The following is a 24,152-nucleotide window of genomic DNA, read 5'->3' as shown; positions in this document are numbered from 1 at the left end:
CCTGATTTGAACCATGCCTCGAAAAAAGAGATCTCAGAAGACCTAAGATTAACTTCACTTGCATAAGTTGGAAAGGGTTACAAAAGTATCTCTAAAAGGGTTAATGTTCATCAGTCCACGGTAAGACAAATTGTCTATAAATGGAGAAAGTTCAGCACTGCTGCTGCTCTCCCTAGGAGTGTCCGTCCTACAAAAATGACTGCAAGCGCACAGTGCAGAATGCTCAATGAGGTTAAGAAGAATCCTAGAGTGTCAGCTAAAGACTTATAGAAATCTCTGGAACATGCTAACATCTCTGTTGATGAGTATACGATACGTAAAACACTAAACAAGAATGGTGTTCATGGGAAGAAGCCACTGCTGTCCAAAAAAAACATTGCTGTACATCTGAAGTTCGCAAAAGAGCAGATTAAACTACAGTTGAGTTGTTTGGAAGGAACACAACACAATGTGTGGAGAGAAAAAGGCACAGCACACCAACATCAAAACCTCATCCCAACTGTAAAATATGGTGGAGGGAGCATCATGGTTTGGGTCTGCTTTGCTGCCTCATGGCCTGGACAGCTTGCTATCAGCGACAGAAAAATGATTTCCCATGTTTATCAAGACATTTTGTAGGAGAATGTAAGGCTATCTGTCCGCCAATTGAAGCTCAACAGAAGTTGGGTGATGTAACAGGACAACGACCCAAAACACAGAAGTAAATCAACAACAGAATGGCTTCAACAGAAGATAATACGCCTTCGGGAGTCCTGACCTCAACCCGATTGAGATGCTGTGGCATGACCTCGAGAGCGGTTTTCACCAGACATCCCAAGAATATTGCTGAACTGAAAAAGTTTTGTAAAGAGGAATGGTCCAAAATTCCTCCTGACCGTTGTGCAGGTCTGATGCCAACTGCAGAAACGTTTGGTTGAGGTTATTGCTGCCAATGGAGGGTTCACATGCTTTTCCCACCCAGCACTGTGAATGTTTACACGGTTTATTCAGTAAACCGTGTAAACCATGTCATATGCTGAGTGTGCACAGACACCTTAAATAAAGTGACATTCATTTGAGGTGTTATAAATCAGTTATTAATGTGCTTGTCTCACATGGTGAGTTTAAAGTTTTACAAGCTAAACGTTCAAAGGCAAATGGGAGCACAGATGTACTTTGTTTTTATTTCTATTTTGACGATGCTATAAGCTGCTCCGTGTTGTACAAATTGGACCACGTTCAGATATATATAGAAAAGAAACTTAAAATAATATTAATAATGATAATTGAAACTAAATGGAATCAAAAATAATTTTACAACCAAATCAAGGTTGCTTGGACACAGGATGAGTGACAGCTGTGAAAAAATTAATTTGTGCACACTACAGTAACAATAATACAAACCATTTTAAATGGCTAGTTAGTCAAGTGTGGTAAGTACGTAGTGGATGATGCAATTGCAACATTGAGTCGAGTGTGAGCTCCTTGGTGAGGGGAATATTCCCCGCCGTGTTGATGGAATGTGGCAGCACTAGAAACGAGAAGAGGCCACAGGTAAGTATAAATTGGCTACCAGATTTAGTGCCACACTCACAGACATTGAAGTGTGGTCATCAATCTTACTCTTACAAAAACAGTGTACTGCTAACACAAATGCACACAGACTTTATGGCAGAGGGTTGTAGGTTCCCAATTCATTTAGTTTCTCTTCACTTTGGCCTTGACCATTTCATGGTAGCAGTTCTGATAGCTGTATGATGTAAACAAAACGTTGGATGCTCAACATGAAGGTTTAGATCTAAAAGAAAAAGAGCTGAAAGTAATGTAGGTTATTTGCGTAGAGCTTCCTATTGGTTTATTCTGATACTTGGGAAAGTGGGGTATCATCTTTATACAAAAACTTTCCAAGTCGGAACTTTCCGATTGCATTTTTTGGTGTGAATTTTGTAACATATGCCAAAGGATTCTATTTCAGTTCAAATTACTAGGCTTTCATGTCCTCGTGGGAACTTCCTATATCCGAGTTGCAAGTAGCGTAAGAGCTATTTGTGTAGAGCTTCCTATTGGTTTATTCTGATACTTTCCAAGTAGGAAACAAACAGGGGTATCATCTTTCTAACTTTGAGTTTTCCTAGTGCTGACATGTCATGAATGCAGCCTTAAAGAGCAGGTAGCATAAGCTTAAGCAATTGCAAAATATGGATTTGCATTAGTATACGTGTATGTATCCAAAGTCCCAATGCAAAGTTACATCTCATTTTTTAGTGTTATTACATTAAACCGATCAGAATTCCGAAGAATGACAAAGTCATGTCTGAATTTTTTTTTGCATGGTGTGATGTAATATGGAAGACCCGGCAAGCCAGCCTATTCCCTATCATGTAAACTACAGAAATAACATAAAAAGTATAACTTCAATTTAAACCCCATCATTTGTATTCATGACGACTGGTTTCAATAAAATGTTCAACCAACTTAAAAATAAATACTTTATGAATTTATGGTTACATATCAGCTTACAAGGTTGCTAGCCAACTAGCCTGCTAAGGTTATGTTAGCACCAGGGGTTGGAACCGGAAACCGGGAAATAACAATACTTTTCAAAGAACAGAATCAGAACTCGGAACGAAAGTGATCTATACTCTTCCGGAACAGAACTGTTATTTTACAAGCATGGGAACAGGATAATAACGTTCTTTTACAGGCATTTTTTTAAAGTCCCACAAAAAAACGCAACAAAGTGCCTACTCAATTCCTCCCTCTGTCAACCAGAAACTTCTTCCAGCTTCTGCTTGCCAGCTGAAAATCTTTGCCAGTGTGTGTGCATGTAGGCTACCTGCCCTATCCCCTCCGAAGCATAGCTGTAGTCTACTGATGTTTCAAGCTTGATTCAGAAGATAAGGAGAGAGATTTTCAATTAGAGAAGAATGAATAAAAAATGTCAATGCTAGTTAGGGATACTATATTTATCACATTTCACATTGGATTTATTAACTACGTGTTTTTAATTCTGGTGCCACTCTGCACACACAAGCTTGTTAGCTAGCTAGCTTCTCTGGTCCAACATTAAACCAACTCTGAAGTTCAAAGACATTCAAAGTTCCTGCATAGAAGCCGGTCCTCTGTAGGTATAATACTGTGAGCCTAATTCAGATAATGCATGTCATCACAAGATCCCCAGGGCTTCAAACCAAGCCTCCTCCTCCACCCTCTCTCGCTCTCTCCCAACAGCAAAGTTTCAGTAGCATCTCACACCGTCTTTCCTTCACGCATGTAAACAACTCACTGTGCTATAGCTTGCCCGCCCGCTCCATAGCAAGATGCTCTATCCGCATTGTTGAAGTAATTTAATGTTGAGCTAAAAAACATTGGGGGGGTTGAACCGGTTCAGAACTTAATTTTTCTGGTCAGAAAACAGTTGAACGGAACAAAACAAAAAAAATATGTTCAGAACTAAATGATTGGAAAATAATTTCCGTAGCACTGCATGATTTAGCCAGTTGCTATCGACACCTAGCTTACAGCTATATTAAAGTAAACCAACGTTTTGGAAATACATAACGCCATCTAACCAGTAATCAAATTATGTTACCGGTATATGCAGATATCTCAGCCAGCAAGCCAGCCAGCTGAAGTTAGTTATTTTAGCCTGCTAGGTAGTCTAGCCAGCTAACTAGCCTTGTTAGCCAACCACCACAATCAACCGAGCTAAATAGTAAGCCAGAGAACTAGTCTAGCACAGGCAGGAACCCACAGAACACACAAAAAAACTGCAGTTATAAAGAGTAGAGAGCGGAGAATTAGCGATTGACGGCTTAGTTAGCTACCAAAGAAGAGCCAAGGAGAGGCCTTAAGAGGTAGAGGCTGTTTCCTTAGGCGAGGGAGAGTCAGCTAATCCAATAGCGATATAGTGGGGTAAACCCACATTGAATTTACCCGGTTTGTCTCAATCACTACTGACACTCACAATGTACCAGTGAGTCGGCAGGAAACAGGGGTTTCAGGTTTCACATTCACGCTAGGCACAGTGCCTGATTCCAGTCAGCATCTCATTCCGAATCCTGCCTTCCACCGGTTATACTAAGCCTTTAAAGTCCTCCAGGAAGTCCTCCAGGTTGAAATGAGCACCGCATACACTAGACATACTTCAATAGGACCGGTCCTACTTCAAAGCTATCTTCTCGAGTCGTAACCCCATCCTTGTGGGTATTACTCCATTATGTGGGTACTAGTATTACTCCATTATGTACTGCACTAGTTAATGGAAAAATATAACAATGCTCGCGCGACTATAGTTTTTCACATTCATTTATATGGTTTCTGCTTCTTTGATGTAAATTGTAGCTCACCAATGCCAACACTTTGTCTTGAATGTAATGACATGCTAGCATGGCTAGTGGCTAATGTTATCCAGCTGGAGCTAGCTACGTAGCAATGGTTTTCCATATGACATTGAAAATAGTGCATTGTGGGTAGCTACAAAGATATCCAAAAATAAGTTCATAAATATTTTAAAAACCTTAAACATAACTTTTTTTGGAGTTAAAGGTAACCACACCGTGGCTACAACTAAGTTACCAATTCTTTAACAACATGTTTTGACGACATGAGTAAAAACACATTTTTTAAAAATGTTGTTTGTCAATACATTCCCCTTTTTTTTATTTCTGACATTGGATTTCACACTTTTATTGATGTACACCAAGTGTACAAAACATTAGGAACACAGCAGGTGTCTCCCCACTTACAACTGAAGAGTCTAAACAGCTTCCTTGGGAGTGACGTCCCAGCTCTGACATCACCCCATTGAAGTTGACATTTTAAAAGGTTAGGGTTAGGTCACTGTCATGCTCTGACCTTAGAGAGCCTTTTTTTAGTCTCTATTTGGTTAGGTCAGGGTGTGACTTGGGTGTGCAAATCTATGTGTTCTATTTCTTTGTTGGCCGGGTATGGTTCCCAATCAGAGGCAGCTGTCCCCCAAAATGTCCCCCAAAATGTCCCCCAGCTGTCCCCCCACCCCCCCCCCCAAAATTATGTGTGTGTGTGGGGGGGGGGGGGGTGTCGGTGCTGAGGGGTGAGTCCGAGACCGAGGAGGAATTCTTGGACCGTTTGAGCAAGGAGTGGTTGGCAATGGAGAGGGACGAAAGAGTTTGGAGGGGTTGGAGTCTGGAGCAAGACAGTCGCTTTGAGGAGCGTGTGACCCTTCAGGCACCATGCTTTGCGGTTACACGTACTGTGTCTCCGGTACGCATCCACAGCCTGGTGCACTCTGTGCCAGCTCCCCGCATTTGCCGTGCTAGAGTGGGAATTCAGCCAGGACGGATTGTGCCGGCTCAGCGCTCCTGGTCTCCGGTGCGTCTCCTCGGCCCAGGATATCCTGCACCGGCTCTGCTCACTGTGTCTCCGGTGCGCCTTCACAGCCCAGCGCATCCTGTGCCAGCGCCCCGCAGTTGCCAAGCTAGGGTGAGCATCCAGCCAGGACGGGTTGTGCCAGCTCTGCGCTCCAGACCTCCGGTGCGTCTCCACGGCCCAGTCCATGGCCCGAAGCCTCCAGTGATGATCCATGGCACGAAGCCTCCAGTGATGATCCATGGCCCGGAGCCTGCAGTAATGATCCATGGCACGAAGCCTGCAGTGATGATCCATGGCACGAAGCCTCCAGTGATGACCCATGGGCCAAAGCCTCCAGTGATGATCCATGGCACGAATCGTCGAGTGATGATCCATGGCCCGAAGCCTCCAGTGATGATCCATGGCCCGGAGCCTGCAGTGATGATCCATGGCCCAAAGCCTGCAGTGATGATCCATGGCATGAAGCCTCCAGTGTTGATCCGTGGTCCGGAGTCTCCAGCAACGGTCTGCAGTCCAGAGTCTCCAGTGACGATCTGCAGTCCAGAGTCTACAGCAACGCTCTGCAGTCCAGAGTCTACAGCGACGGTCTGCAGTCCGGAGCCTCCAGCGACGGTCCCCGCACCAGAGGTGCCACTGAAGTGGGGGGAGCCTCAAGCGGAGCGGTGTCTGCGTCCCGCACCGGAGCCTCCACCGAGATGAGATGCCCACCCGGACCCTCCCCTATAGATTCAGGTTTGTGGCCGGAGTCCGCACCTTTGGGGGGTGGGGGGGGGGTCACTGTAACGCCCTGACCTTAGAGAGCCATTTTATTCTCTATTTGGATGGGAACTCGGGTGGGAAAATCTATGTGTTCTATTTCTTTGTTGGCCGGGTATGGTTCCCAATTAGAGGCAGCTGTCTATCGTTGTCTCTGATTGGGGATTATACTTAGGCAGCCTGTTTTCCACCTGAGTTTGTGGGATCTTGTTTTTGTACAGTTACTGTGTAGCCTACAGAAGGTTACGGTCGTTTATCTTTTATTTTTATTTTGGTGTTCATCAAAATAAAGTAAGATGTAAGCTTACCACGCTGCAACCTTGGTCTCATTCCAACAACGGACGTAACAGTCACAGTTAGGGTAGGGGTTAAAGTTAGGGTTTAGGACGTCATAAGGATTCCAGATAGAACTAACCCACTTACAACTGCACGGTCAAGCTTGGGGTCACAGGTCACTTCTTTTAATATTTGTGTTTGTGTTCACAACATCACTGAAGAAGGGGAAACATAAGGGAGGCACTCTCTACCTCATTTCTGCTATCTAAGAATGTATTCTATTGTTGGCCAGTTCAAAGAAGAAGGCACACACAACAATACAGTGCATTCGGAAACTATTCAGACCCCTTGACTTTATCCACTTTTCGTTACGTTACAAACGCTGCTATGAGACACAAAATTGGGCTCAAGTGCATCCTGTTTCTATTGATCATACTTGAGATGTTTCTACAACTTGCTTGTAGTCCACCTGTGGTAAATTCAATTGATTGGACATCATTTGGAAAGGCTATTTAAGGTTCCACAGTTGACAGTGAATGTCGGAGCAAAATCCAATGTCACGGATGTGCGTACTGGTAGCGAAGTCAGGTGCAGGAGAGCAGAGAGTTGTCAGATGCACACTTTATTTAGACTGGAGCAAACAGCAGACGGAGGCAACTGTGTCAAAACCTACAGCAAAAATGGTAAATGTGCAAAGTGCGAAAACAGTCACAAAAGCTGTAGTTACCAAGTAAACATACTTTGTGAAATAAACATGGAACATGGAAAACCAGCCTGGCGCATCACATAAAACACCTAACACAAAACAATTCCACACAAGGACTTTGGGGGAACAGAGAAATATATATACACAATGTGATTAGGGAATGTAAACCAGGTGTGAGGGGAACAAGACAAAACAAATGGAACAATGAAAAATGGAGCGGCGATGGCTAGAAGGCCGGTGACGTCGACCGCCGAACGCTGCCCGAACAAAGAGAGAGCCGACTTCGGTGGAAGTTGTGACAACTAAGCCATAAGGGTTGAAGGAATTGTCCGTATAGCTCCGAGACAATATTGCGTCGAGGCACAGATCTCGGGAAGGGTACCAAACTATTTCTGCAGCATTGAAAGTCCCCAAGAACACAGTGGTCTCCATCATTCTTAAATGGAAGTTTGGAACCACCAAGACTCTTCCTAGAACTGGCCGCCCAGCCAAACTGAGCAATCGGGGAGAAGGGCCTTGGTCAGGGAGGTGACCAAGAACCCAATGGTCACTCTGACAGAGGTCCAGAGTTTCTCTGTGAAGATGTGAGTATCAAGGCATAAGGCGAGACCCAAATGCAGACACAGGAGGCAGATGGTTGGAGTCTTACAATGTTTATTAATCCAAAGGGGTAGGCAAGAGAATAGTCGTGGACAGGCAAAAAGGTCAAAACAAGATCACAGTCCAGGAGGTACAGAGTGGCAGGCGGGTGCAAAGTCCAAAAACAGGCAAGGGTCAAAACCGGGAGGACTAGAAAAAGGAGAACGCAAAAAGCAAGAGAACGGGAAAACCGCTGGTTGACTTGGAAACATACAAGACGAACTGGCACAGAGAGACAGGACACACAGGGATAAATACACCAGGGAAAATAAGTGACACCTGGAGGGGGTGGAGACAATCACATGGACAGGTGAAACAGATCAGGGCGTGACAGTGAGAACCTTCCAGAAGGATAACCATCTCTGCAGCACTCCACCAATCAGGCCTTTATGGTAGTGACCACACAAAATCCCCTCCTCAGTAAAATGCACATGACAGCCGGCTTGGAGTTTGCCAAAAGGCAACTAAAGACTCTCAGACCATGAGAAACTATATTCTCTGGTCTGATGAAAGCAAGATGGAACGCTTTGGCCTGAATGCCAAGTGACATGTCTAGAGGAAACCTGACACCTTCCCTACAGTGAAGCATGGTGGTGGCAGCATCATACTGTGGGGATGTTTTTCAGCAGCAGGGACTGGGAGACGAGTCAGGATCGAGGCAAAGATGAACGGAGAAAAGTACAGAGAGATCCTTGATGAAAACCTGCTCAAGAGCGCTCAGGACCTCAGATTGGGGTGAAGGTTCATCTTCCAACAGGACAATGACCCTAAGCACACAGCCAAGACAATGCAGGAGTGGCTTCAGGACAAGTCTCTGAATGTCCTTGAGTGCCCCAGCCAGAGCCCGGACTTGAACCCGATCTAACATCTCTGGGGAGACCTGAACACAACTGTGCAGTGACTCTCCTCATCCAACCTAAAATACCCAAGAAGATTCAAGGCTTTGGCTCTGCCAAAGGTGCTTCAACAAAGTTTTGAGTAAAAGGTCTGAAAACCTATGTAAATGTGATATTTCAGTTTCTTTACATTTCAAAAAACCTGTTTTTGCTTTGTCATTATGGGGTATAGTGTGTGGATTGATGAGGGTGGATAAACTATTTAATACATTTTAGAATAAGGCTGTAATGTAACATAATGTAGGACAAGTCAAGGGGTCTGAATATATTCTGAATGCACTGTACGAACGGTATATATACATGGGCCTAAAACAACAATAAAGGAAGACACATATACATACAGCGTGTGTGCACAGATACACACAGACACACACAGTCTTTCCTCAAGTTTGAGGTCTGTTATTATCTTCCCAATTCTGTGGAAATGAGGCCATCATTGTGTCAATATTAAATATGCCATATTTCTTCTTGTTGTTCTGCTAAAGTGTTTCTGTCAGGCTTTGAACCTGACTCCACAATATGGTGTGGAGTCAGGCGCAGAGAGCAGAGGATTCGGAAAACCATTTATTCCGGACCAACAACAGCAAACAAAAAGAGGGTAACGCCGAACACAGGCGTAAAACACTCCCAAATGTACAACACCGGTACATACGCTGTAAGCGGACATAAATGAAAAGGACACTCCTGAACCAAAAACAGCAAACAAGCCCGCACACACACAGGCGGGCCAACTGAACTTAAATAACCCCAACCCAAAACCCCAAACAAGGAACAGGTGAAACCAATTAGACCAAACAAAACGAAAAGGGGAAAAGGGATCGGTGGCAGCTAGTAGACCGGTGACGAAAACTGCCGAGCGCTACTTATCAAGCCATTATCAAGATTGTAATTATCTTGAAATGACTTACATTTTGACACCTTGGTTCCAGTTGGTGGATTGTGGTAAATGTGAGTGAAATTAATTGACACAATAAGATATTCAGTTTTATCCTTCACCCAAAATAAATCCAAGAGGCTTTCATTCTGCAGCAAACTATGATGTTCAATTGCAAAGTTGAAGTCTACTTTCATGTCTGGTATCTAATGTCATCAATTAATCAGAAGGAAAACGTGAATAAAAAAACATACATTTTGAAGTTTATGATAATAATTACCCCCCCTTGAAAGGCTTCAATGTTTTCTCTGAAGTAGATTAATATGATTCAGCTTATTGGAGTGGAACAGACGCACTTTTGCTTTAATCACATTTTTATGAGGAAGCTAATTTTGATGCTTGAGGCCTACTCCAATAACTAACATCAATTGGGTTCCTTGAATCAAGAGAAGACAGCACAGTGCCCGCTGTAATTATTGTGACAGAGAAGCATTTTTTCTTATTTTGGTTCTATACTTCAAAAGTTTGTATTTGAAATCAAACAATGACTATGTGGTTTAAGTGCATACTGTCAGCTTTAATTCAGGTATTTTCATTCATATTGGGCGAACATTTTTCGAAATTTTAGCACTCTTTGTACATAGCCCCCCCATTTTAGGGCAACAAAAGCATTGGGACAAATTCACTTACAATATATGTGTATTAAAGTAGTCAAAAGTTTATTATTTGGTCCCATATTCCTAGCACGCAATGACTACACCAAGCTTAAGACTGAATGCATTTACTGTTTGTTTTGGTTGTGTTTCCGATGATTTTGTTCCCAATAGAAATGAATGGTAAAAAATGTATTGTGTCATTTTGGAGTCCCTTTTATTGTAAATAAGAATAGAATATGTTTCTAAACACTTTACATTCATGTGGATGCTACCATGGTTACGGATAGTCCTGAATGAATCCTGAATAATGATGAGTTAGAAAGTTACAGACGCACAAATATCATACCTCCAAGACATGCTAACCTCTAACCATTACAATAACAGGGGAGGTTAGCATTTCTGGGGATACGATAATTGTGCATCTGTAACTTCCTCACTCATCATTATTCACAATGAATTCAGGACTATCCATAATCATGGTACACTCCACATTAATGTAGAAGTGTTTAGAAACAGTAAAAAATACCCTCAAATGAAAGCTGGCATTCTTCACTTTAACCTCATTTCATTGTATAATTTCAAATCCAAAGTGCTGGAGTACAGAGCTCAAAGAATAAAAAATCCTTCACTGTCCCAATAATTACTGTATTTCCCTTATAAGGATGTGTATCTCAAATATATTATCTGTAAAGGTCGACATTGATTACGATGGCCTTGGATAAAGATAAAGAAAAAATAAGCTCGACTTATAGAGCTGAGCCCTGTCTCGGAGCGTTATGTAACATTAAAAAGATGTGACGGAGAGAGCACCTGATCAATGTTAGTGGTACAAGGCAGTACTTTTTACAGACTTGAAAGTCAGCCAACACAGCCATTTATAATTGCATTACCCCACTCTATTTATTAGCCTAGCAGATGCCCTTACTCAGGGTGACCTATCTAGCTCCATTTCATACAGAGGACTCCCTCCTTAGAGCAGACGTCTTTCACTTGATCAGGTGGACTGACAGTATACACTGGACAGGAGGTTACCAAAGGGGAGGTTACCAAAGGGGAGACTTTACAAAGGAATAGGATTTGTACCAACCTTGCCACCTCAATTGATTATCATCCCCATTGTGTTAGTTTGCGTGACACAGAAGTGTTATATATGACAGAGATAACTAGCACGCTCTCACCATGAAATTAGTCTCAAATCCACTCCTTCAACTCCCTTGACCAGGGCCAAACAGAAACCCTTACCTCTACCTCTCTTGAGTGTCAGGGCCACACAATTCATAGGCTCTCTGAGAGAATCCTCATGATCCTCACAGTCAAAGAAGAGAGTCAAGAAGTGAGATAAAGATTGTTGTTGGCTTTTCTCCCTGGATAGTTCAGAAACTAACTGAATAACTCTATCTGCCTTTCCATGATAGGTCAAAGGTCAAAGGAAAAGTAAACCTACAGTGAGCCAGTCTCAGCAGGGGCGCTATATTGTATCCTTTCTGCAGGTGAAGGAGAAATCAAGACCAGTGCATTTTCTATGTTTCTCAGAGATCCACATTTGGCAGCCACTGGCAAAATAACATGAGATGAACTTTTGGATCCATCTCTCACTACAACTCTGAGCAGAGTTACTGTGATACAATGGCTAAAAAGGTCAACTATTCCAACATAGCAGCCAATTACTACAGTCCTTGATAATCAGTATGTTTCCTCTCCCTCAGTTCTACATGTGAAAATATTTGGCATGGGCCCTCAGATCCTCAAAAAGGGGGCTGAACTCCCTGCCATCCAGGACCTCTATACCAGGCGGTGTCAGAGGAAGGTACTAAAAATGGTCAAAGACTCAAACCAAGTCAAAGACTGTTCTCTCTGCTACCGCACGTCAAACGGTACCGATGCACCAATTCTGGAACCAACAGGACCCTGAACAGCTTCTACCCTCAAGACATAAGACTCCTAAATAGGTAGTTCAATTGTTAACCAAATAGCTACCCGGACTATCTGCATTGACCCTGTTTGTACTAACCTTTGGACTGATCACATACGCTGCTGCTACTGTTTACTATCCGTCACTTTATTCCTAGCTACATGCATATGTACATATCTACCTCAATTACCTCATACCCCTGCACATCGACTCAGTACTGATACCCCTTGTATATAGCCAAGTTAACATTACTCATTGTGTATCTAAGGATCGGACCCTTTTTTTCAATTTTCGCCTAAAATGACTTACCCAAATCGAACTGCCTGTAGCTCAGGACCTGAAGCAAGGATATGCATATTCTTGATAACATTTGAAAGGAAACACTTTGAAGTTTGTGGAAATGTGAAATTAATGTAGGATAATATAAAACATTAGATCTGTAAAAAAAATATATATACAAAGAAAAAAACATGCGTTTTAGTTTTCATTATATTTGAAATGCAAGAGAAAGGCCACAATGTATTATTCCAGCTTAAGCGCAATTTAGATTCTGGCCACTAGATGGCAGCAGTGTATATGCAAAGTTTTAGACTGATCCAATGAACCATTGCATTTCTGTTCAAAATGTTGTGTCAAGTCTGCCCAAATTAGCCTAATCAGTGTATTAATACATTTTCAAGTTCATAACTGTGCACTCTCCTCAAACAACAGTATGGTATAATTTCACTGTAATTTCACTGTAAATTGGACAGTGCAGTTAGATTAACAAAAATGTAAGCTTTCTGCCCATATCAGATGTGTCTATGTCCTGGGACATGTTCTTGTTACTTACAACCTCATGCTAATCACAATAGCACACATTTGCTCAACCGTCCCATGGGGGGATACTGATCCCGTAGAGGTTAATACTTTTATTATGACATGTTTTACTTTTCTATTATTTCTCTATTTTCTTTCTCTCTGCATTGTTGGGAAGGGCCCGTAAGTAAGCATTTCACTGTTAGTCCACACCTGTTGTTTACAAAGCATGTGACAAATAAAATTGTATTTGATTTTGTTTTGCGGCCTGTTTTTACAGTGGGCATAAACGCTGAGGAGCAGGAAGTCACTGTCTCTAACTCCACCATGCAGGCGAAGCTGAAGCTGCTCAGTAAATTAGCAACGCGCATATCCCACCCACCTTAGGATCTATTTTTTTCAGCTATTTATTTCCTGTGTTTGAGGGGTGCAAAATCCACTTGTCACTTAAATCTCGCTGGATTGATTGCTTTCATTTTACTGATGCGACTCTGTCATACTCTTGCTTGTGCCATTAATTTCTTCCGTTAACGTTACAACTGTGAAAATGTTTGTAATGACCTGTCAGATACACCATGGTAATGGCTGATATGGGCTCAGTGGAATACATTGACTTTCCGTTGGATCTGTGAGAAGCTTCATCAGGGATTTAACGCATCGTCTCGACACTTACATAACAAGAAAGGGAAGAAAGATAACCTTTTTGTGGAATTGAAAAAAGTTATAATTTTATACAATTTTATACTTACATAGTAATTATGACAACTTCCGGAGGACGTCCTCCACCCTATCAGAGTTCTTTCAGCATGAACTGACATGTTGTGCACCCAATCAAAGGATCAGATAATTAATCTAGTACTGAAAGCGTAAGCTACAACTACAGATCCAGGTGTCGCAGCCACCCGTGACCGGGAGACCCATGAGGCAACGCCCACTGTCGTTCGGGCTAGGGGAGGGTTTGGCCGGCTGGGATGTCCTTGTCCCATCGCGCTCTAGCGACTCGTGTGGCGGGCCAGGTGCATGCTTGCTGACACAGTTGCCAGTTGTATAGTGTTTCCTCCGACATATTGGTGCGGCTGGCTTCTGGGTTAAGCGAGCAGTGTATAAAGAAGCAGTGCAGCTTGGCAGGGTCGTGTTTCAGAGGACACATGACTCTCAACCATCGCCTCTCCCGAGTCCGTACGGGAGTTGCAGCGATGCGACAAGTTGCAGCGATGCGATATCACGAAAAAGGGGTATATCACGAAAAAGGGTTAAAAAGTACAAAATACTATCATTTAAAACCAGAAATTTCACTTCCCTGACCTGGATCCTTTGTTTGGACTACAGGGAGGAGAGCTCTAATGTTACTTTGTCCATCTTGTCTTTGGTGTCGTTAACAATCCTTGGTTCCCGTCTGTGCCTGGTAAAGATATGAGGGGGCGACATCATGACCTCCTTCTATAGACTATTTGGCAGAACGGCCAGAATATGTTATTTAAGTTAAGATAGGAGATGGTGCCAAACACAAGCCGGAACCAACTATGAATATGACTATGAACTATGAACATATGATTATGAACTATGCCTATGTAACATCTCTGTAAACTACGTTGTATAGGCATAGTTGGGACTGCCCCAGTAGAGCTCCTGACTATGGTGCATCAAGTTTGTTGGAACCTCTCCAGCGTGCTGATAATAAACAATGATTCATTTAAGATTGACTTCGAGTGTCCCTGGGTAAGAATTTCCACAACAGAGCCCTGGCGGAGTGGTGTGAGGTAAATAACCTCTGTCAACAAAACGAAGGATCTGATCGTGGACTACAGGAAACAGCAGAGACTGCACACCCCCATCCACATCGACAGGGTTGCAATTGAGAGGGTCACTGAGGATCACTGAGGACCTGAAATGGTCCCTCCACACCGACACCATTGTGAAGAAGAAACAACAGCGCCTCTTCAACCTCATGAGAGAAATTTGACTTGGCCCCTAAGACCCTCACAAACTTCTACAGGTGCACCATCAAGAGCTTCCTGTCAGGCTGTATCACCACCTGCTATGGCAACCCCACAGCTAGCAACTGCAGGGCTCTCCAGAGGGTGGTGCGGTCAGCCTAACGCATCACCAGGGGCACACTGCCTGCCCCCCAGTTCATCTACAGTACCCAGTGTCACAGAAAGCCCAAGAATATCATCAAAGACCTTAGCCACCCGAGCCACGGCCTGTTCACCCTGCTACCATCTCGCTGACAGAGACAGTACAAGTGCATCAAAGCCGGGACAGAGAGACTGAGAAACAGCTTCTATCTCCAGGCCATCAGACTGTTGAACAGTCATCACTAGCCTGCCTCCGGCTAGTACCCTGCCCTGCATCTTAAACACTGTGTCACGCCCTGACTTTAGAGATCCTTTTTATGTCTCTATTTTGGTTTGGTCAGGGCGTGAGTTGGGTGGGCATTCTATGTTTTGTGTTTCTATGATTTTCTATTTCTATGTTTTGGCCGGGTATAGTTGTCAATCAGGGACAGCTGTCTATCGTTGTCTCTGATTGGGAACCATACTTAGGTACCCTTTTTCCCACCTGCATTTGTGGGAAGTTAACTTTGTTTGATGACACATAGCTTCAAGCTTCACGGTTTGTTTTGTATTGTTTATTGTTTTGTCGGCGTCATTTCTTAAATCAAGTCAAATGTACGCTCACCACGCTGCACCTTGGTCCTCATCCTTCAACACACTGTCACTAGTCGGGTACAGCCCGGGACACTACCCTACACATTAGAGACTGCTGCCCTATGTACTGTACACTGAGTATACCAAACATTAAGAACACCTTCCTAATATTAATTTGCACCCCTCCCCCTCCCTTTTTGCCCTCAGAACAGCCTCAATTTGTTTGGGCATGGACTCTACAAGGTGTCAAAAGTGTTCCACAGGGATGCTGGCCCATGTTGACTCCAATGCTTCCCACAGTTGTGTCAAGTTGGCTGGATGTCCTTTGGGTGGTGGACCATTCTTGATACACACAGGAAACTGTTGAGAGTGAAAAACCCAACAGAGTTGCATTTCTTGAAACAAACCGGTGTGCCTGGCACCTACTACCATACACCATTCAAAGATACTTCAACCTTTTGTCTTGCCCATTCAGGCTCTGAATGGCACACATACTCAATCCATGTCTCAATTGTCTCCAGGCTTAATTATCCTTCTTTAACCTGTCTCCTCCCCTTCTTCTACACTGATTGAAGTGGATTTAACAAATTACATCAGTAAGGGCACAAAGCTTTCACCTGGTCAGTCTATGTCATGGAAAGAGCTTCATGTTTTGTATACTCAGTGTCTATGGAGTCATTGAACACTGACCACTTTAATAATGTTTATTGCTAGCGAGATCCTATATTTATATTTCCGGACTCCGACATTTCTCGTTGTAATATTTCTTATTTTCTTTTTCCTTCTTTTTTTTGTGAGGGGGGATTATTTTAATTGTATTATTGTACTGTTAGACACTTACTGCACTGGTGGAACTAAAAACATAAGCATTTTGCTGCACCTGCTTTAACATCTGCCAATCTGTGTAAGCAACAAATAAACTTTGACTTGAAATCTCTGTTACAGCCTCCATGGCAGGTGGCACTGGTAGAGCTCTAGGTGCTGTTCCCGTGTGGGATGAGGAGTTATTCATCCCAGACACTGACCTTCACATCCTTCCATTCAGCAAAGTGTCACATCCCATCAGGCCACATACACTCCAATTCTTACTATCAAGCTATCTGTAAAGCCATCCTCCCGCTCAATAACGGTATCACTGCACACACTCAATTAGCTATTACTCTCTGTGTCCATGTCTGTGTGGGTTTGTCGTCGTCGTCACCCCCCCCCCCCCCCCAAATTCATTTTAAGTTTGTCCTGAAAATCAATTGTTTCAACAATATTTTATATGCATGTATATAACGACATGTCTCATGTTTTATGTACAAGATGTGGGTTCCGAAATTATTGACACCCTTGATAAAGATGAGCGAAAATTCTATTATTTTATACTGATACTGTACAATTTCACAGTGAAAGAGACTTTGTTTAACAAGTAATGCTTTTTTTCTCAAAAAGGTAGGGGTCAAAATGATTTACACCGCTGTTTTCAATACCTTCCCATACTTCACATTGCAATGATAACGGCACTGAACCTATTTCTAAAAGGTTTTATGAGACACACTGAGAGGGATCTTAGACCATTCCTACATACTGAATGCTTCCACTGGTCCTGGGGCCCTTGTTAGGGTCAACGGCATCATGAACTTTGCCCAGTACAAGGATATTTTTTTTGCCAAAAACCTGGTTGCCTCTGCCAGTTGGCTGAAACTTGGCCGCAAGTGGATCTTCCAGCAAGACAATAACCCCAAGCACACATCACAATCCACAAAGTAATGGTTAATTGGCCATAAAATCAACATTTTGCAGTGGCCATCTCAGTCTTCGGACATGAAACCTATTGAAAACCTTTGGTTTGAATTGAAGAGGGCAGTCCATAAACACAGACGAAGGATTTCAAGGATCTGGAAAGATTATGTATGGAGGAATGGTCTAAGATCCCTCCAAATGTGTTCTCCAATCTCATAAAACATTATAGAAAAATATTCAGTGCCTTTATCCTCGCAAGGTGAGGTATTGAAAGGTATTGAAAACAGGCTGTCAATAATTTGGACCCCTACCTTTTTGAGAAAAAAACTATTACTTGTTAAACAAAATCTCTTTCTCTGAGCAACTGTATTTGTATAAAATAATTGCCCAATTATTTTTAGCATACAATATAGCTCAGTATTTGAATTATTTTGCATATTAATTTTTGCTCATCTTCATCAAGGGTGTCAATCATTTCGGACCCGACTGTATTTTTGTGTAGGCATTTGAATTTTACTGAATTCAGTTCTATTTCCTTTTATTCAAATTGCAATTCTGTATCCTGTTTACTACTTAAATTCAAATTCAATTCAAATTCAAGAATTGAATTGGAATTTGAGGGATTCTCAATACAATTCTTGATTGAGCCCAACCCTGACATGCACACAGAGACAGACATGCACCCGTCAAACACGTGAATCCTTCAACAAGGTCAAAGTAGAAGTTAAAAGACCTGACTTGCCATGTCAGCGGAAACTGTCTTTTAGCTAACACTATTTACCGTTTCTATTAGATTAGTTCAGAGATTCCAGACCTAACTCAGCACAACTCAGGACCACCCTGTATGGATGCAGACTGTCAATGGCTCACCGCATGGGCTTCAGAAATTGTCAACCCCTGTTGTGAGGCGCTGCATTCCAAAATAATGACCGTGGAGATTCATCAGCCAAGCCTGACCATGCACTTCCTGATGACCTCACAACTGCACTATCATCAAAGTCATCTGTATCTGAGCTCTTCTTTCTAAGCAAAGATGATTCAACTTTGGTTCAACACAAACAGATTGCTTAGTTTATGAGTGCCTGTACTGTATGTGAACTTAACTATAAAGTAAGGTACACTCCCCTACTTATGTATTTGGACAGTTTATTTTTAATTTCAATTTATTTTTTATTTCACCTTTATTGAACCAGGTAGGCCAGTTGAGAACAAGTTCTCATTTACAACTGCGTCCTTGCCAAGATAAAGCAAAGCAGTGCGACATAAAACAACAACACAGAGTAACACGTGGGATAAACAAAAGTACAGTCAATAACACAATAGAAAAATCTATATACAGTGTAAGCAAATGGAGTAAGGAAGTAAGGCAATAAATAGGCCATAGTAGCGAAGTAATTACAATTTAGAAATTAACACTGGAGTGATAGGTGTGCAGATGATGATGTGCAAGTAGAAATTCTGGTGTGCAAAAGAGCAAAAATAAGTTAATAAAAACAATATGGGGAATAGGTAGGTAGTTGGATGGGCTATTTACAGATGGCTGTGTACCGCTAGAGCGATTGGTAAGCTGCTCAGATAGCTGATGCTTAAAGTTAGTGAGGGAGATATAAATCGACAACTTAAGCGATTTTGCATTTCGTTCCAGTCATTGGCAGCAGAGAGCTGGAAGGAAAGGCGGCCAAAGGAGCTGCCAAATGCACTGAGGCTAGGTAACACGGTCACCACCGATAAATCCATGATAATTGAACATTTCTATAAGCATTTCTCTACGGCTGGCCATGCCTTCCTCCTGGCTACTCCAACCCCGGCCAACAGCTCCCACCCCCACCCCGCAGCTACTCGCCCGAGCCTCCCCAGCTTTCTCCTTCACCCAAATCCAAATAGCAGATGTTCTGAAAGAGTTGCAAAATCTGGCCCCATACAAATCAGCTGGGCTAGACAATCTGGACCCTCTCTTTCTTAAACTATCCGCCGCCATTGTTGCAACCCCTATTACCAGCCTGTTCAACCTCTCTCGTAACGTCCGAGATCCCTAAAGATTGGAAAGCTACCGTGGTCATCCCCCTCTTCAAAGGGAGTGACACTCTAGACCCAAACTGCTATAGACCTACAGTGGGGCAAAAAAGTATTTAGTCAGCCACCAATTGTGCAAGTTCTCCCACTTAAAAAGATGAGAGAGGTCTGTAATTTTCATCATAGGTACACTTCAACTATGACAGACAAAATGAGAAAAAAATTATTTGCAAATTATGGTGGAAAATAAGTATTTGGTCAATAACAAAAGTTTATCTCAATACTTTGTTATATACCCTTTGTTGGCAATGACAGAGGTCAAATGTTTTCTGTGAGTCTTCACAAGGTTTTCACACACTGTTGCTGGTATTTTGGCCCATTCATCCATGCAGATCTCCTCTAGAGCAGTGATGTTTTGCGGCTGTTGCTGGGCAACACAGACTTTCAACTCCCTCCAAAGATTTGATATGGGGTTGAGATCTGGAGACTGGCTAGGCCACTCCAGGACCTTGAAATGCTTCTTACGAAGCCACTCCTTCGTTGCCCGGGTGGTGTGTTTGGGATCATTGTGATGCTGAAAGACCCAGCCATGTTTCATCTTCAATGCCCTTGCTGATGGAAGGAGGTTTTCTCTCAAAATCTCACGATACATGGCCCCATTCATTCTTTCCTTTACACGGATCAGTCGTCCTGGTCCCTTTGCAGAAAAACAGCCCCAAAGCATGATGTTTCCACCCCCATGCTTCACAGTAGGTATGGTGTTCTTTGGATGCAACTCAGCATTCTTTGTCCTCCAAACACGACGAGTTGAGTTTTTACCAAAAAGTTATATTTTGGTTTCATCTAACCATATGGCATTCTCCCAATCTTCTTCTGGATCATCCAAATGCTCTCTAGCAAACTTCAAACGGGCCTGGACATGTACTGGCTTAAGCAGGGGGACACATCTGGCATTGCAGGATTTGAGTCCCTGGTGGCATGGTGTGTTACTGATGGTAGGCTTTGTTACTTTGGTCCCAGCTCTCTGCAGGTCATTCACTAGGTCCCCCCTTGTGGTTCTGGGATTTTTGCTCACGGTTCTTGTGATCATTTTGACCCCACGGGGTGAGATCTTGCGTGGAGCCCCAGATCGAGGGAGATTATCAGTGGTCTTGTATGTCTTCCATTTCCTAATAATTGCTCCCACAGTTGATTTCTTCAAACCAAGCTGCTTACCTATTGCAGATTCAGTTTTCCCAGCCTGGTGCAGGTCTACAATTTTGTTTCTGGTGTCCTTTGACAACTCTTTGGTATTGGCCATAGTGGAGTTTGGAGTGTGACTGTTTGAGGTTGTGGACAGGTGTCTTTTATACTGATAACAAGTTCAAACAGGTGCCATTACTACAGGTAACGAGTGGAGGACAGAGGAGCCTCTTTAAAAAGAAGTTACAGGTCTGTGAGAGCCAGAAATCTTGCTTGTTTGTAGGTGACCAAATACTTATTTTCCACCATAATTTGCAAATAAATTCATAAAAAAATCCTACAGTGTGATTTTCTGGATTTTTTTTCTTCTTATTTTGTCTGTCATAGTTGAAGTGTACCTATGATGCAAATTACAGGCCTCTCTCGTCTTTTTAAGTGGGAGAACTTGCACAATTGGTGGCTGACTAAATACTTTTTTGCCCCACTGTATATCTATCCTGCCCTGCCTCTCTAAGGTATTCGAAAGCCAAGTTAATAAACAGATCACTGACAATTTCGAATCCCACCCTACCTTCTCCGTTGTGCAATCCGGTTTCCGAGCCGGTCACGGGTGCACCTCAGCCACGCTCAAGGTACTAAATGATATCATAACCGCCATTGATAAAAGACAGTTCTGTGCAGCCGTCTTCATCGACCTGGCCAAGGCTTTCGACTCTGTCAATCGCTGTATTCTTATCGGCAGACTCAATAGCCTTGGTTTCTCTAATGACTGCCTCGCCTGGTTCACCAACTACTTTGCAGACAGAGTTCAGTGTGTTAAATCGGAGGGCCTGTTGTCCGGACCTCTGGCAGTCTCTATGGGGGTACCACAGGGTTAAATTCTCAGGCTGACTCTTTTCTCTGTATATATCAATGATGCCGCTCTTGCTGCAGATGATTCCCTGATCCAACTCCACGCAGACGACACCATTCTGTAAACTTCTGGCCCTTCCTTGGACGCTGTGCTAACTAACCTCCAAACGAGCTTCAATGCCATACAACACTCCTTCCGTGGCCTCCAACTGCTCTTAAACCCTAGTAAAACCAAATGCATCCTTTTCAACCGTTCGCTGCCAGTACCCGCCCGTCCGACTAGCATCACCACCCTGGACGGTTCTGACCTAGAATATGTGGACAACTATAAATACCTAGGTGTCTGGCTAGACTGTAAACTCTCCTTCCAGACTCATGTTAAACATCTCCAATCCAAAATCAAATCTAGAATCGGCTTCCTATTTCGCAACAAAGCCTCCTTCACTCACCGCCAGACTTACCCTAGTAAAACTGACTATCCTACCGATCCTCGACTTCGGCGATGTCATCTACAAAATAGCTTCCAATACTCTACTCAGCAAACTGGATGCAGTCTATCACAGTGCCATCTGTTTTGTTACCAAATCACCTTATACCACCCACCACTGGACCTGTATGCTCTAGTCAGCTGGCCCTCGCTACATATTCGTCGCCAGACCCACTGGCTCCAGGTCATCTATAAGTCTATGCTAGGTAAAGCTCCGCCTTATCTCAGCTCACTGGTCACGATAACAACACCCACCCGTAGCACACGTTCCAGCAGGTATATCTCACTGATCATCCCCAAAGCCAACACCTATTTGGCCGCCTTTCCTTCCAGTTCTTTGCTGCCAGTGACTGGAACGAATTGCAAAAATCGCTGAAGCTGGAGACTTATATTTCCCTCACCAACTTTAAACATCAGCTATCTGAGCAGCTAACCGATCGCTGCAGCTGTACATAGTCCATCTGTAAATAGCCCACCCAATCTACCTACCTCATCCCCATACTGTTTTTATTTACTTTTCTGCTCTTTTGCACACCAGTATCTCTACTTGCACATCATCATTCACTCCAGTGTTAATCTGCTAAATAGTAATTATTCACTACTATGGCCTATTTATTGCCTACCTCCTCATGCCTTTTGCACACACTATATACAGTATAGACTTTCTTTTTTCTACTGTGTCATTGACTTGTTTATTGTGTTATTGGCTTGTTTATTGTTTATTCCATGTTATTCCATGTGTAACTCTGTGTTGTTGTCTGTGTCACACTGCTTTGCTTTATCTTGGCCAGGTCGCAGTTGTAAATGAGAACTTGTTCTCAACTGGCCTACCTGGTTAAATAAAGGTGAAATAAATAAAAGGAGGTGTTGGCTTTGGGGATGACCAGATACCTGCTGGAGCGCGAGCTACGGGTGGGTGTTGTATGGTAACCAGTCAGCTGAGATACCTGCTGGAGCGCGTGCTACGGGTGGGTGTTGTATGGTAACCAGTCAGCTGAGATACCTGCTGGAGCGCGTGCTACGGGTGGGTGTTGTATGGTAACCAGTCAGCTGAGATACCTGCTGGAGCGCGAGCTACGGGTGGGTGTTGTATGGTAACCAGTGAGCTGAGATACCTGCTGGAGCGCGTGCTACGGGTGGGTGTTGTATGGTAACCAGTGAGCTGAGATACCTGCTGGAGCACGTGCTACGGGTGGGTGTTGTATGGTAACCAGTGAGCTGAGATAAGGCAGAGCTTTACCTTTACCGACAGTGACGCAACATTTTTAAATGTGTCTCTATACTATATTTTGGATTTGAGATCAAATGTTTCATATGAAGTGACTTTTATTTGAGGGTATTTTGTCATGCATATCTGATTTCCCTTTTAGAAATGAAAGCACTTTATATATCTAGTGCCCCCATTTGAAGATGACCATTTTTTGTACATATTTCACTTATAGTGTACCAAAGTAGTCAAAAGTTTAGTATTTGGTTCCATATTCATCAATTCATCATTCAGTTCGCTAAGCGCTAGGCACAATGACTACATCAAGCTTGTGACTCAACAAACTCACTGGATGCATTTGCATTTTGTTTTGGTTGGGTTTTAGTTTTGTTTTGCCCAATAGGAACTGAATGATGACTATAGTAATTGTCTTTCTAAGTGAGTAATAAGATATCTCAGAACACTTCTAAACCGATCCTGATAATTCCACAATTAAGAAAAATCATGAATGAATCATGAATAACAATGAATGTTACAAAGGCTACAAGAAAGCACGCTAACCTTTTTGGAAGGGGTATGAAATCACTCTGCAACTTTCTCACTCATCATAAATCACAATTCATGAATGGTTATTCATAATCACGGTAGCATCCACATTCATGTAGAAGTGTTCACAAATATTCTTACTTACAATACAACTGATTCCAAAATGGCACGACACATTATTCACCATTCACTTCCTATTGGACAAAACATAATCCAAATCAACCTGAACAAGCTGCAAATGCATCCAACAAGTTTTGAGTCACACCTTTGTGTAGTCATTGTGCGCTAGGAATATGGGACCAAATACTGTCCGATAGGAAGTGAATGGTGAATAATGTGTCACCTGCATTGCTTGCTGTTTGGGGTTTTAGGCTGTGTTTCTGTACAGCACTTTGAGATATCAGCTGATGTACGAAGGGCTATATAAATACATTTGATTTGATTTGATACTAAACTTTTGTCTACTTTAATACACTATAAGTGAAATGTGTCCAAATACTTGTGACATCTTCAAATGGGGGGACTAGATATATAAAGTGTTTTTTTCTAAATGGTAAAACTATTTGATCTCAAATCCTAAATGTTGGAGGAAAGAGACAAATTAAACATTTTTTTTTTGCATCACTGTACAAATACTGTACA

This window comes from Oncorhynchus mykiss, chromosome 10 (assembly GCF_013265735.2).
Source record: "Oncorhynchus mykiss isolate Arlee chromosome 10, USDA_OmykA_1.1, whole genome shotgun sequence".
NCBI lineage: Eukaryota > Metazoa > Chordata > Actinopteri > Salmoniformes > Salmonidae > Oncorhynchus > Oncorhynchus mykiss.
Note: the sequence above shows the minus strand (reverse complement) of the source record.